The sequence below is a fragment of the Sinocyclocheilus anshuiensis genome, unplaced genomic scaffold (assembly GCF_001515605.1).
Source record: "Sinocyclocheilus anshuiensis isolate Anshui unplaced genomic scaffold, SAMN03320099.WGS_v1.1 scaffold465, whole genome shotgun sequence".
Taxonomy (NCBI): Eukaryota; Metazoa; Chordata; class Actinopteri; order Cypriniformes; family Cyprinidae; genus Sinocyclocheilus; species Sinocyclocheilus anshuiensis.
The window spans coordinates 1,285,706-1,294,253 of NW_015539898.1; the positions used below are offsets into that span (position 1 = coordinate 1,285,706).

Sequence of the window (8,548 nt, forward strand, 5' to 3'; positions counted from 1 at the left end):
GCAGCGTCAACAATACTACAGTGAGAATAAAAGTTACGCCTTCTTTCTTTGCGTGAACATTTGGGCGGCGTTAAGCAAATCTTCCCACATAGTGAGGTAGACATGTGGGGGCATGTTTAAACGAGACGTTTTAGGAGGGCTTTGACAAGTCTTAACTTTTATAAAGAATATCTCTTTGGGTTTGAGACTTTAGTCTTTGCAGCTTTAGGGATCTTATCTATGCACGAACAGCTTGTAACACTCCAAAGAGAAAGGAAAATTTGAAATTGCATCATATGGCCCCTTTAAATATACTGTTTGGGTCCTCTACCTTCGTGTCACCATGCAGTTTCATGACAAGTATATAAATAATATAATTAATAATAAAGGCCTTCTGAAGTGAAGCGATGCATTTGTAAGAAAAATATCCATATTTAAAACTTTATGAACCGTAATCTCTAGCTTCCGCTAACTGTCGTATGCGCGTTCACGAGAGAGTGGCGTTCCAGTGGATGATGTGGGTGAAGCTCCGGTGAGAATATGCTAGTCTCGCAATAAACAATTTTGGTTACAGCAAAGGAAAACCAGTCTCTGCTTGGCTTATATCGAAATCCTCTGAAATTTTCCTTTACAAATCCTCATTTTGTACTTCTAATTTGTGACTGGTGTTTTGTTTTGCTCTCTCCTCTGTGCTTCCGCATTCGTCACTTCTCACCAGAGCTTACGCAACACCTACATCATATGTCATCTGCTGGAATGCCACTGTCTAGTGAATGTGCGTATGACAGTTAGCATAAGCTAGAGAAAAGTTAAAGTTATAAAGTTTTAAATATTGATATTTTTCTTACACAAAAATTGCATCGATTCATTTCAGGAGGCCTTTATTAACCCCCCAGAGCTGTGTAGAGTATTTTTATGATGGATGGATGCACTTTTTTGGGCTTCAAAATCTCGACCCCCATTCACTGCCATTATAAAGCTCGGAAGAGCCAGGACATTTTTTTTATGTAACTCTGATTGCAATCGTCTGAAAGAAGAAAGTCATATACACCTAGGATGGCTTGAGGGTGAGTAAATCATGGGAGAATTTTCATTTTTTGGTGAACTATCCCTTTTAATTTACCATCTTTTCTTTACAAGTTATCTTATGTCTTCATAACACTTGCTATATAGTGAATAATTTTTTACTGGTGCATTTGTCATTTTTAGACTTGACAGCTTCAGTTCTCCTTCACTTTCTTTAAATGGAAAGGATTAGCCAGGATATTCACCTAAAATTCACCTTTTGTGTTCCATAAAAGAAAGTCATGCTGGTTTGGAACATAATTTTCTCACCCTCATGTCGTTCCAAACCTATATCTGACACAAAATAAGATATTTTGAAGAATGATGGGGTCCTAACAACATTGGACCAAATTGACTTTCAAAATATCTTCTTTTGTATTCCACAGAATAAATAGATTCATACAGGAATGGCATGAGTATTACAAAAATGAGAATTTTTCAATTTTCAATATGTTCATTTACACATTAGGCATTTTTAACACCACTCGTGACAGTTTCTCAAAACAACAAAGCACATCTTGACACATGTTAAATGAGGGTATTTCATTTATTTCTCATTGCTGCATTCTAAAAAGCCACACTGATCTTTTCTCCTGTCTTGTGTGAGATGTTTTTCACTTCCCCCACTGCTGTATTTTTCCATTGCCTCTTCATAACTATGGCAACCCTGATGAGTCGGATATATGGGGCTATAGTAAAAAAAATAAAAACAAACAAATATCGAAAGCTGACTTTTGGCATCATAAAGACATAGACCAGCTCTTGCCATTTATTCGTCTTTACATTTTCCCCGTCAATGGACAGTGAGAGAGAAAGAAAAAAGAGAGAGGTTAACGCTGTACAGTCGACCAACCCACAAGTAGACGTCAACGGCACCTCACCACCTACCAGCTGCTTGCAGTGCAGACAGTGTGTGTGGGAGAAGAGAGATGTGTACATGCTTGGAAGTCTGTAGTGTACTATTCCTTCTATTTCTACACACCACTGATCTGTCCAATACATCTACGTTGCTCTTGGTTGGTCACATCTCGTGCATGCTCATTACTCAGCATGAAAGAAAAAGTGCAACTCTGCATAGCTGGTCATGCGTGTATGCTGTGATTTAGACACTGCTCCTCAGCATGGGATGCTGGTGTCTGTACCAGGCTGGTTAATTAGTAGCGATGTGCAAAACAACATATTTTCAAGATCGTAGTAGTTGTTAGTCTAATTGGTGTTAAAGGGATAGTTCAGTCAAAAATGACAGAACTTGCGACCATAGGTGGCTTACAGTGCTTTTGGGAAACACACCCCTGATCGAATGTATTTTGCACATTGCACAAGTTTTTGTGGTCATGAACAGCTGGATAGAGAGCAGCTCCCCATATATATATGCATTTTCAATAAACACAATGATTTATTGCCGCATTTGGACTTTTATGTGACAATATTTGCAACTATGTGGTAACTATTGCAGCAGTTGTTGTAGTGAGAAAATATGGCAGGATGATTTAATTCATATTTTGGCATAGTATGTTTTATATGTATCCTTAATAGAATAGACTTTTTAAACACAGGTTAGACATTTTTAGTAAGTTGGGATTTTTTTTTTAGTTATGCCAATTGTGAATTAGAATAACATCATTTGTTTTTGTTACCTATAAAGCAAACTGTTTCTTTGGCATATGCATATTTAATGTAATCATTATTGTTTCACGGTCTTGCTTGGTTTATTGCTTGGTCAGGGCATTTTCTAACGACTGCTTTCTGTATATCAATATGAGATGACTGTAAAGTGTGGAATACTTTTGTGTAATCCTGGATTTTCAGCAAAATGATAAAAAGATTAGGCCTTTTTTTGTTTGTTTTTGCTATTTCAAATATCTGAATGAAGTGAAAGTTATGGTAGCAGGCAATGCTTTTAAGGTAGTCTTTAGTGAATTTGTAAGAACCACATTACCAATATATATGGGCTTAATTCAGGCACACTGGGGTCCAGTTTTAAACATTGAGATAATATTTATTTATTCATTTTAATCTTTAAATCTTTAACCTTGATAGGGTATATAGGCTCGACATGTTCCACATACAATGGGGAAAAAAAGCATTATTTGTGGCAATCTAATCACTGAAAATGTGTACATGTTAAAAAGTATTTTGTTTTTCCAGATTCTTTAATGTCACTGAATGTGACGTATGTGCACTGTAGTCTTCATCTGTGTAAGAAGAGACTAAGAAGGCACCGTCTCATAATTAATTATTCACGACACAGCGTGATCTTTGACAGGTGCTTCAAGCAGTGATTTGATTGTTACATGTTCCCTGTGTGTGCGCTGCCCATTTGCTGTGTGCCTTGTCTCCATAGTTACCCTCATTGACCACACCCATACCTTGTTTGTTGTCATGGTTACTTATTGGTCCCTTTTGTTCTCCAGTGTATATAAAGCCATTGTGGGGTTTTTTTGTCAGTTGTTTAATGTAATGTTCCTGTTCCTTGTGCCCTCAGCGTTTATGTTTGCTGTTTTGTTTCATTTATTAAATTCCTGCATTTAGATTCATGTCTCTGCCTGCCTTCTCTCCCAGCAACATTACATTAATACTGTATTGAAGGAAGGGTTGTAATGGACTCTATGCATAGCACGCAGCCTACATATTTCCGGTGAAATCTCAGGGCGTTTAAAAGCTTCCGGTCTGCATTCAGCCATAGCGTGAGTGCATTACTAGCCGACATTTTTTGTCAATGAACGATTAATATAAAATATTTATACTTTTTTTTTTTTATTTATTTTTTTTATATAATATAACACATTAAGTATACCACAGTAATATAATACAAAACTTATTTAATGATTATTTCCATGAAGTTTAAACATTTGTGAGGGTTGCTTGTCCCGTCTTGTGAGGTTTCCCAAAGGTTTTTCCTTACTTCTCCCCTGCAATAAGTGGATTTTATGTATTAGATGTGAGGATTTTAACATCACTTCTGATCCTACAGTCTGCAGTCGCCACTTCAAGAATGATGACAACATATGGTTCTACACTAGGTAAAATCTAAACCCTTATATACATTATTATAATACAGAGCACAATGTAGGCCTATTGTGATTTTTTTGTTGCTGTGGTTGCCTGTTTATTTAAAAACCTCTTCTGTGGGTTTGGGCAATACGTGTTAACAAGTTAGATGATTCACCCAAAAATAAAAATAAAGCTGTCATATACTCACCTTCATGTCTTGTAAATCCATATGTTTTTGTTTTTTTATGGGCATAAAGAAATGTTGTAAATAATGTTAGTGTCAGTCAGCTATTCATATATATATATATATATATATATATATATATATATGTATGTATATATATATGTATATGTATATGTTTTTTTCCCCACAGAAGAAATTCATAATGGTTTAGAATGAAACGAGGGAGAATAAGCTAAAACCCCAGCTAAAATATTTTTTTCATAAGAGTACTTGCATGTCAATACATTATACATTTTTAAAGTAACCTTCAGGTTCAGTGTAGACAAACTAACTTGCATTATTACATTTTGTAGTGTGTATTTTCTGAAAACATGTCTCACATCCAATCTAGTTTTGTGACTTACAACCAATGGCCTTTTGGAGACTTATTGAACCTACATCCCACAACATGGTTCATGTGACCAGAGCAAGGACAACTATAACGAGGAGTGAATTTGGAAAACAAGCAATGCAATGGTAAACATTGATATTGCATTCTTTGAGACAGAGAAAGAAAATGTTTATTTTTCTCTCTTGATGCACAAGTTGCATGCATTATATGTACCATAATTATTTAAAATGTATTTTGACCGTGTCAGTCTCTGCAGCCAATCGATGAGTTCTTCCTCTTCATGGTTCACTTTTCAGTTGGTCTTCCACAGTGAGATCTGGCCTTACACAAAACACTTGGGATGGATTAATTTGGTTGTATTTGTAAAGACTGTAATATAAAATGTAAACTAAATATAATGTAAATATTGGTAACTTTGGTACAGTGTAATGGTTATGTAAAATACAAATACTAATAACTGCGATAGAGTAATTGGTATGTCATTTTTAACACTTCTGCCACTTAAAGGATTGATAGGTCAGGCAGCTCACCACTATAAAGTGTTCTTTTGAGTTGAAAAACAAAGGTACAGGGTAAATTGACCATTTAAAAATAAATGTTCCACTGTCATTACATGTTGCATACATTATGAGCAGTGCCAGATCCAATATGATTGTTTTTTTTATGCTAGAGCTAACATATAGGCACGTTATACATTATGAATATAGCAAAGATATGAAAAGATGATGTAACAGCATTACACAGTTTAACCACTCAGCGAGTTTCCTCTCTTTTGGTCTTGTAAACAGGACCACCATCCCACTGACACGACCTGGCTTGACTCTCTAGGCACACCAATGGGGCATGTTAATATTATTAATCAAAGTTTATTAAGTCATTCATTAAAGTATTTGATAATTCTCTTACTTACCCCTTACCATTGTTCTAGGTTTGTGCCAGCTCTGCTCCATTTTAGTGCAGCTCTGTACAGGAGGAAGTGCACTCATTTCCAGTTCTGAATAGTGTGCTGTAACAATACGGATGCACACTGCTGTCCCTGCAACAAGAACAACAGGCTGGGAATCTTTTAAAACAACCTGTGAAGATAATTCATTATTGGGTTATATATTGAATTGAATTCAGATGCATTTTGAATTACTTTCAGTTGCACTTTAAATTGTATATTAAATTATATTTAACGTTAAATTATGTAGACTAGTCTATATAATGTTACAAACATGTCAATACACTGTAAAAAGTGCTCAGTAATATTTCCCTCTTAACCATTTCTGATCTTGTTTGCTTTTTTACTGAACAGCTTCACCATGTTTGTGTTAGGGATCCCTGGAAAACTGCTATATTAAATGTAACAATCAATTCAAGCTTCAGGTTACAGATAATAAAACAGTTGAAAATATAAGAATGAACTGTCAGACTTAAGGTGTATTAAGATACATAGCAATCTAAAAATGGGAATGGTATTTAAAATACTTTATATCAAGTGAAGACGTTCCTATTACAGCAAACCACCTATCAGAGCCACAGATACAAACAAATATGGATTATGCTGTTGTTATTGCTACTATCTCTTAGAGGAGTCATAAAAACTTGAGGTGAATGGAGTTTAAGCTTAACTCTATTTAAGTGCTGATCAAATCAGCGCAAAAGTCATGCAGCGTTATCCAGCCTTATTAAAGGTGGGGTAAGTGATTTCTGGTAGCCAATGTAGACATTTGAAATCACCAAAACAAACATGCCCCTACCCCAAAAGGGTCTCGCCCCTATTTTGATAGCTCCGCCCCACACATACGTACGCAACCCAGGCAACGATTAGTTCTGTGAAACAAAGCAAAACCAATGTTACACCGTGTCTACACCGGATGCGAATGGCGCGGTGCGACAAAATACTATAGAACTCATTATAATCAGTGATGCTGTCTACACCATAGATATATATATAAATATCTATGGTCTACACTGGATGCGGCGCGACATGACAAATCCCCGACAGAAAACTGCTGCTGCGTTCTTTTCATGACATATTGACACATTTCAAGTGATTTTCAACGGTCGCTTTGTTGCGTCCAGTGTACTAGACAGACTTTAGCGGTTGCGGCGCAGACACGGTGTTACTCACCTATCGAGAAGAAACAAAGCAACCTCAGCGTCCGATCGCAGGCCTTCCGCTCCTTGAGTTCTCCAGTGCTGGAAAGCTGATCCGATATTTACACGGGTCCTACTGCTTTCCTTAAGCCTTCTTTTCTTCTGTAGACGTTTTCTTCTTGTTTTTTTTATCCGCCATCTCTATCTTTCTGATGCTCGGCTCGGCTAATGTCTGTCCTGTGCACTGAACGCTCTCTCCTCCACATCATGAGTAGACACGCCCCTTACTGCTGATTGGCTACAAGTTTGTTTTGCTACTCGGCCCGAATCGGTTTTCTAAAGCGTTTTTGAAAAATCGCTTAACCCACCTTTAACTTAGCTAGATTTGCTAGAAGACAATAGCACAATACTCACCCTAAAGTTGTCGATGTAACTTGAAACGTTTAATGCCCTTCTCCGTTTTGGTTAGCTGACAGACTCGCAATGTGATGAAATTCATTTACAGTAATCCAGGGAAGTTCTAGTAAGCTGAAAAATCATCTTCTCCTCTGTCATTTTGAAAGCTCTGCGTAAGGAACAATGGCTTCCGGCGCAGCACCGGATGTAAATAAACACCCTGAGAAAAACTGCGGAAGTGACCGTTCATAGAGTCTATTGTTCGATTACATGATGCAAAAACATGAAGATTTTGCATGGTTTCCCAAGCAATGGCCACAGAACGACAGGCTTTCGATCAATGACTGACACGTTTGAAATGTGAGTTTCCAGATTCAGGATAAGATAAAATGAGGATTGTTTGTAACAAGACATGGTCTGATGTTGGTAGTTTGGGTTTACAAACACCATCCATTTTTTTTACTGCGAGTGTGTTCGAAACAAATATGCACTAACATTCAAAAGTTTGGGGTCTGTAGATTTTTGATGATTTTTGATAAATAGTGAAACATTCTTACAAATTAAAATAACTGTTTTCCATTTTAATCTATTTTAAAATGTAATTTATTCCTGCGATGGCAAAACTGAATTTCAGAAATCATTCTAATATCCTGATTTGCTGTTTAAGAACCATTTCTTATTATTATCAATGTTTAAAACAGTTGTGCTGTTTAATGTCTTTGTTGAAACTGTGAAACACACACACACACAAGTAATTTTATTAGCCCAGCTCTGCTTTGTTGGAGAGCATCATTTGGAGCAGTGAAGCTGGAGGCCAGCAGGTCTTAACATTTACTGGTTGACACACATCTGAGGTCTCAGTGGTCGTGGGAGGTGGGGAAAACTAATGATGCTATACCTGAAGAAATTGGCAACATTTCCTCTTGTGATTTACAATCCAAACCAGGTACCCTGAGGACAAGAGCACAGCATCTGCTCAGACACCAACATCTGAAGACCTGGTGGAGGTCTACCTCTTCTAACTTTAGTACATGACATTTTTTGTTTCATCTGGGAAGAATCAGTAGAGGGGAAGAAAAAACAGCCATATATGCCTTTCCATGTTTGTTAAAAGAACAGAGCTATTTAAGCAGGAATTTGTTTTGACAGATTTTAATGGAGCCGTTAAGAAATGCATATGATGTTATTGCTCTCTTTGTAGCAAAAGCATCAAATCAACAAAACAAACACTACCGTTCTTTTGGTTTTATTTCAGATTAGTCTTATCACTGTGTGATTAAATGGGTCTGCGTCCCTCCTGTAATCCAGCTGCAGTGAATGAGTTATGTCTGCAGGCTAATCATTTGCTGTAGCCTTGTACTTATCTTGTATGAGTGAAAAACACATTAGTCAAGTCAAGTCAAGTCACCTTTATTTATATAGCGCTTTTAACAATACAGATTGTGTCAAAGCAACTG

The 8,548-nt window shown here is 36.8% G+C and overlaps 1 long non-coding RNA gene across 1 annotated transcript; it reads left to right on the forward strand.

The window, feature by feature from the left end:
- Window positions 1-3,999: 3,999 nt before the first annotated feature.
- Window positions 4,000-8,169, forward strand: LOC107685971 (uncharacterized). Its single transcript, XR_001634008.1, has 3 exons — window positions 4,000-4,067; window positions 4,614-4,738; window positions 8,038-8,169. It is a non-coding gene; the product is annotated as an uncharacterized LOC107685971 (long non-coding RNA).
- The last annotated feature ends 379 nt before the right edge of the window (window positions 8,170-8,548 follow it).